The 6,807-nt window shown below is 33.3% G+C and overlaps 1 long non-coding RNA gene across 27 annotated transcripts in view; it reads right to left on the bottom strand.

Annotated features, from left to right (window-relative positions):
* Positions 1-1,435: 1,435 nt before the first annotated feature.
* The window catches only part of LOC139764929 (uncharacterized), a 66,274-nt gene continuing 60,902 nt past the window's right edge, over positions 1,436-6,807 (bottom strand). For 25 of the 27 annotated variants that reach the window (XR_011716498.1, XR_011716497.1, XR_011716521.1 and 22 more), the window contains 2 exons: positions 4,462-4,555; positions 2,912-3,339 (listed from right to left, as the gene is read on the bottom strand). This is a non-coding gene — a long non-coding RNA (uncharacterized lncRNA). Of the gene's footprint in view, positions 1,721-2,911; positions 3,340-4,461; positions 4,556-6,807 lie in introns of those variants that run through there. The other 2 variants (XR_011716504.1, XR_011716499.1) reach the window with 2 other exon arrangements.

The raw sequence follows: 6,807 nt of genomic DNA, 5'->3' as shown, positions 1-6,807 counted from the left end.
GAGCTAAATAATCAATTTAGTAAAACCAAGTGAACTGTAATAACATATATGGCCTATTAAACGTTCATAAGCTGTTACCTATGTAAATAATAATATGCATCCAAAACTCTGTCTACCGAGTTTAATGATTCCCTACGTTTCTGGTTGTGGTCTTTACACTAAATACATCGAACTAAAAAGATGTTTCTTTTGTAATAAATTGATCAAATGTATCTGGTAATGAGGACATCCCATTTGCCGAGTTATTAGCAGTTCGGTCATCACGATTTTAACATTGTTCGGAAGTGAGGTTTGATTTGAACATTTGATTTGATACATTTGTATCGCAATTTAAAAAGAAAAACCACTGCTTTATAGTTAGTAGACAATAAACTTTCAAGACAAAACGGAAAACTTTCAAATTAGCTAATTCATCAATCATGTGAACTGGGCATACACGTTAGTGTATACCCAGTTAAATGTTCCAGGATGAAAAGTCCCTTCGAACGAGTTCAATGGTAAGTATTCTAACTAAAAAGATGTTTTTCTTGTAATAAATTGATCGTTATTGGCATTCCGGTCATCACGATTTCCACTGAGTGAGCTTGGATTTGATCATGATATCAACCATTTGATCCTTATCGGCGCTGCGGAAACTACTTTACGATGAGACATGTTACTATGCATGTACTTATGGCTACCTCCGCCAGAGAGCAGTGGTGGCTTGACTAACTTGTTTTATTATTGTTTTTCATGATCACTGCCTTGTGCATACAGACAAATAAGAAAATATTGCATTAGATTTAAAAAATTACTTCTAATTTGAGTGGAAAACATTCCTACAAACACACTATAAAATTAGTAGGTAATAAACTTTCAAGACTACCAGAAACAGCACTTAACATGTTTAACACTGATAAACATACACCAAAATACAAGAATAAAAGTTAAATGAAAACTGAAAGAAGAAAGTTTTCCATGGCATTCTAAAGGAAACCAAATGACATCTAAGCTAGAGGTGTAATCCTTCCTAGCCCATTTTATACAGGAAAACCTTAAAATATCGCCGAAAAGACGAGTAGACACTAGAACATCAGAAGAGACAGACTTGTAATACAGAGCGTAAATACATATCCGTCTTCGGAGACGACACATACAAGACTAAATACCAATGGCGGCCGTGCTCAAGAGAAACAAAGAAACGCATTTAAAAGAATTTGTGATGCTTGCAGTAACGCCATCTGGAAGAGCGATTCAAAACTATCAGAAAATGGGAAATATCTTATCCATCAAAGATATTTGCAGATCTAATTTGTGTGATATAAATGTTTTTTGGTTTCAGAGACCATATATCTATTTTATTTTCATTGTTAGATCGTTTATTGCAATTTAGATTTTCCTAATATTCTTTCACTTCATCTCTAAATGATGTGATAAAAGGAAACAAATGATCGTGTGATATTTATTTGGTGCAAAATGGTCAGAACATTTTGTTTTCATCTTATAGTAGACAGTTTGATAAACATGCATTCTGACATTCACAAAGAGTCACATGTCTTTAAAGAATGTAAAAAGGATGTTAAATAATGAGCAAGTCTTTTCAGAATGAATCTTAAAACTTAACCTGACACTTCGGCGTTCATTCATAGATAGTGTGTTCCTTTTCTCATACAAAATTCGCCTCCGTCCAGCGGAGAGACGTTTTATGCCCTTCTCGTTACCTCTGCCGCTCATGTTCTCTCTGTCAACAATAAAAGAAAACATTCATTTGCCTAAATTGAAAATTTCAGTTTCAATTATCAATCATTTACATAATGTACAATGAAATTGTACATAATTATGTAAATGAAATTGTACATTCTCTACACATCAGCTGTCGGCTTTCACTGTCAAAATGAAATTTTAAAAGGACCCGTGGTCTGTTCCTGTTTGTATATTGCACTTAAAACAAAAAACGTTAATCAAATGAGCTAAATCATCAATTTAGTAAAGCCAAGTACTAGGATGAAGAAATCATAAGCTTCAACCTGAGTGAATAGTAATATACATCTAAATCTCTGTCTACCGAGTTTAATGATTCCCTACGTTTCTGGTGGTCTTTACTAGTGTAAAGAAATGTTTCTCTTGTAATGAATTGATCAAATGTATCCGGCGATGACCAGGACATACCATTTGCAGAGTTTTTGGCAGTTCGGTCATCACGATTTCAATTAACATTGCTCAGAAGAGTGAAGGTTAATTTGATCATGATTTTATCCATTTTTATCGCAATGAATTTAAAAAAAAGACATCTACTGAGTAAAAAACACTCTTACAGACACTGATTTATAGTTAGTAGACAATAAACTCAAGGCAAAACGAAAAACTTTCAAATGAGCTAAATCATCAATCATGATTGCTTAATAGTTAGTAGGTTTATTACCTACTTACTATTAAGCAGTGTTTATAGGAATGTTCTCCACTCAAATTGGAAGTAATTTTTTAAATCTAATGCAATACTTTATTATTTGTCTGTATACACATAAGATAATAATAAAAAAAGCCAAGTTAGTCAAGGCTACCAGAAACAGCACTTAACTTATTTAACACTAATAAACATACACCAAAATTAGTCATACATGAATAAAAGTTAAATGGAGGAGCGATTAAAAACTATTAGAAAACGGGAAATATCATTCATCAAAGAAAATGCAAAATTTTAAAATAATTCTTTGCCATTCAAATGTGTCATGATATTTGTTCTAATCTGTGTGGGGTATGTTATCTTTTGCTTTAGCAGTGGAAAACAATACAAACTTGACATTTTGTTCATTGACAGAATTTTTTCAATGGTTTATTTATTTTCATTGTTTGGTCGTTTATCGTAATCAGATTTTCATAATATTCCTACATATCACTTCATTTCTATAGATGTGATAAAAGGAAACAAAGGATCGTGTGATATTTATTTGGTGCATTTTGTCATCTTATACTAGACAGTTTGACAAACATTTACAAGGTGTCACATGTCTTTAAAGAATGCAAAAAGCAAGTCTTTTCAGAATAAATCTTTTAAAACTTAATCTGACATGCAAGTCTTGTTGAAAATGAAAACAAGTAATAAAATGAAACAGGGAAGACGCCTATCAATAATATCTGAAACATTGCCAAAATTGATATTGAAACAATTCAAGACCCACGCCGTTTACGATTTTAAGTTGTAAAAAACATATTTCTTTGAACTGCTGCAGACCAGAATTAAAGTCTCACTTCGGCGTTCATTCCTAGCTGGTGTGTTCCTTTTCTCGTGCAAAATTTGCCCATTGCCCAGCGGAGAGACGTTTTATGCCCTTCACGTTGCCTCTGCTGCTCATGTTCTCTCTGCCAACAATAAAACAAAACCATCTTTACAATGAATGGACATTAATTTGCCTAAATTAAAAATTTCAATTTCAATTATCAATCATTTACATAATGTACATTGAAATTGTACATAATTATGTAAATGAAATTGTACATTATACATCATTCATTAACTGCTGTCAGCTTTCACTGTCAAAATGAAATTTTAAAAAGAACCGGTGGTCTTTTCCTGTTTGTACATTGCACACTTAAAACAAAAAACGTTACTCAAATGAGTGAAATCATCAATTTTTAGTAAAATCAAGTGAACTGTATTTACGCTGTAACTCGAGTGAATGACATATTAAATCCAAATCTCTGTCTATTGAGTTCAATGATTCCCTACGTTTTCAGCTTATCCGGCGATGACGAGGATACACCATTTGCCGAGTTATTGGCAACATTAATCGCTCTTCTGAACAATGTTAGTTGAACTAACATTGTTCAGAAGAGCGATTAATGTTGCATTTGATCATAATATAAACCATTTGTTCCCTACTGGCGTCTGCCCATATATTTATTCATTGATAATGAACATTTAAGTATCCGGAAACTACCTTACGATGTGATGATTAATTAACAAGCCAACTACCATTGCCTTGCCCTGCGCAATGTCACTGGCGTCTATTATTATGTTTATCCTGATCCCTGCCTTAGCATACAGACAAATAATAAAGTATCGCAATGAATTTAAAGAAAAATCACTTCCACTGAGTGAAAAACATTCCTACAGACACTGATTTATAGTTAGTAGACAATAAACTTTCAAGAAAAAAACGAAAAGCTTTCAAATGAACTTTAATAACATGTACACCCGGTTAAATATTCCAGGATGAAAAGTCTCCGTCGACCGAGTTTAACTAAAAGGATGTTTTTCTAGTAATGAATTGATCAAGTTGCGGCAGTCCGGTCATCACGATTTACACTACCATTGTTCAGAAGAGTGAGCTTGGATTTGATCATGATACTAACCATTTGTTCCTTACTGGCGTTTGGCCATATTGATAATGAACATTTAAGTCTCCAGAAACTACTTTACGTTGAGACAATTGAATAACAAGCCAACTTGTGCTTTGCACAGTCACTATGCTACATGGTTACCTAGCTGGTGTGTTCCTTTTCTCGTGCAAAATTCGCCTGTTGCCCAGCGGAGAGACGTTTTATGTCCACGTTGCCTCTGCCACTCATGTTCTCTCTGCCAACAATAGAAGAAATCCATCTTTAATGGACATTCATTTGCCTAAATTGAAAATTTCGATTTCAATTATCAATCATTTACATAATGTACAATGAAAGTGTACATAATTATGTAAATGAAATTGTACATTCTTTGCACATCATTTATTAACTGCTATCAGCTTTCACTGTCAAAATGAAAGCACACAATACAAAAAACATTACTCAAATGAGCTAAATCATCAATTTAGTAAAACCAAGTAACATAATAACTTAATATGGCCTGTTAAACGTTCCAGGATGAACAATCATAAGCTGTAACAGTGAATAGTAATATACATCCAAATCTCTGTCTACTGAGTTCAATGATTCCCTACGTTTCTGGTTGTGGTCTTTACACTAAGTTCATCTAACTAAAAAGATGTTTCTCAACTGATCAAATGTATCTGGCGATGACGAGGAGTTATTGGCAATTCGGTAATCATGATTTCAACTAACATTGTTCAGAAGTGTTGCATTTGATCATGATATCAACCTACTGGCGTCTGCCCATATATTTATTATTGATAATGAACATTTGTCTCCGGAAACTACTTTACCAAGAGATAATTGATTAACAAGCCAACTACCATTGCCTCGCCTTGCGCAATGTCACTGCGAATGTAGTTATGGCGACCTACGTTAGGGAGTAGTGGTGGCTTGAATAACGGAGTCTATCATTACGTTTATCCTGATCCCCGCCTTGTGCGTACAGACAAATAGCGTATCGCAATGAATTTAAAAAAAACTTCCACTGATTGAAAATCACTCCCACAGACACTGATTTATAGTTAGTAGACAAAAAAAAACTGTCTCAAATAAGCTAAATCATCAATTTAATAAAACCATATGAACTGTAATAACGTATATGGCCGGTTAAATGTTCCAGCATGAAAAGTCTTTGTCGACCAAGTTCAATGGTAAGTAATCTAACTAAAAAGACGTTTTTCTTGTAATAAATTGATCAAGTATATACGGCGATGACGAGAATACACCAACTGCAGAGTTATTGGCAGTCCGGTCATCACGATTTCCACTACCATTGTTCAGAAGAGTGAAGTTGGATTTGATCATGATAACCATTTGTTCCTTATTGGCGTCTGCCCATATATTTATTCATTGATAATGAACATATGTCTCCGAAAACTACTCTACGATGATTAACAAGCCAACTACCATTGCCTTGCCTTGCGTAATGTCACCGATAGGGAGCAGATGTGGCCTAACTAACTGGGTGTCTATTATTATATTTATCCTCATCCCTGCCTTGTGCTTACAGTTACAGACAAATAATAAAGTATTACATTAAATGTGAAAACAAAACACTTCCAATATCAGTAAAAAACTCCTACAAACAATCCTTTATAGTCAGTAGGTAATAAACTTTCAAGTCTATCAGAAACAGCACTTAACATATTTAACACTCATAAACATACACAAAAATAAATCATATATGAATAAAAGTTAAATGAAAACTAAAATGAAACCAAAATGACATTCAAGCTAGAATTGTAATCCTTCTTAGCCCACTTCTCTATGAAAAAGGGAAATAAATTTACAGAAGAGACAGACTTGTAATACTTCGAAGACGACACATACAAGACTAAATACAAATGGCGGCTTTGCTCAAGAGAAACAAATACAAAGAAGCGCAATTAAAACAATTTGTGATTTTTGCAGTAACGCCATCTGGAAGAGCGATTAAAACTATTAGAAAACGGGAAATATCTTATCCATCAAAGAAAACGAGAAATTTTAAGGTAATTCTTTGTTACTCCAATGTGTCATGATATTTGTAGGGAATAAAGTTCTTTGTTCTACTTTGTGTGGTATAAATGTTATCTTTTGCTTTAGCGATGGAAAACAATATAAAATTAATTTTGTTTAATGACAACTTTCTTCATGGTTCAACAATCATATGTATTTTATTTTCGTTGTTAGGTCGTTTATCGTAATTACTCATACATTTCACTTCATTTCTATATGATGTGATAAAAGGAAACAAATGATCGTGTGATATTCATTTGGTGCAAAATGATCAAGACATTTTGTTTTCATCTTATAGTAGACAGTTTGACAAACATGCATACTGACATTCACAAGGAGTCACATGTCTTTAAAGAATGTAAAAAGGATGTAAAATAATGAGCAAGTCTTTTCAGAATAAATCTTTTAAAACTTAACAACCTGATATGCAAGTCTTGTCATACTCGTTGAAAATGAAAACAAGCA

The sequence above is a fragment of the Panulirus ornatus genome, chromosome 51, assembly GCF_036320965.1.
Source record: "Panulirus ornatus isolate Po-2019 chromosome 51, ASM3632096v1, whole genome shotgun sequence".
NCBI lineage: Eukaryota > Metazoa > Arthropoda > Malacostraca > Decapoda > Palinuridae > Panulirus > Panulirus ornatus.
Note: the sequence above shows the minus strand (reverse complement) of the source record. Positions and strands in the feature narration are given on the sequence as shown.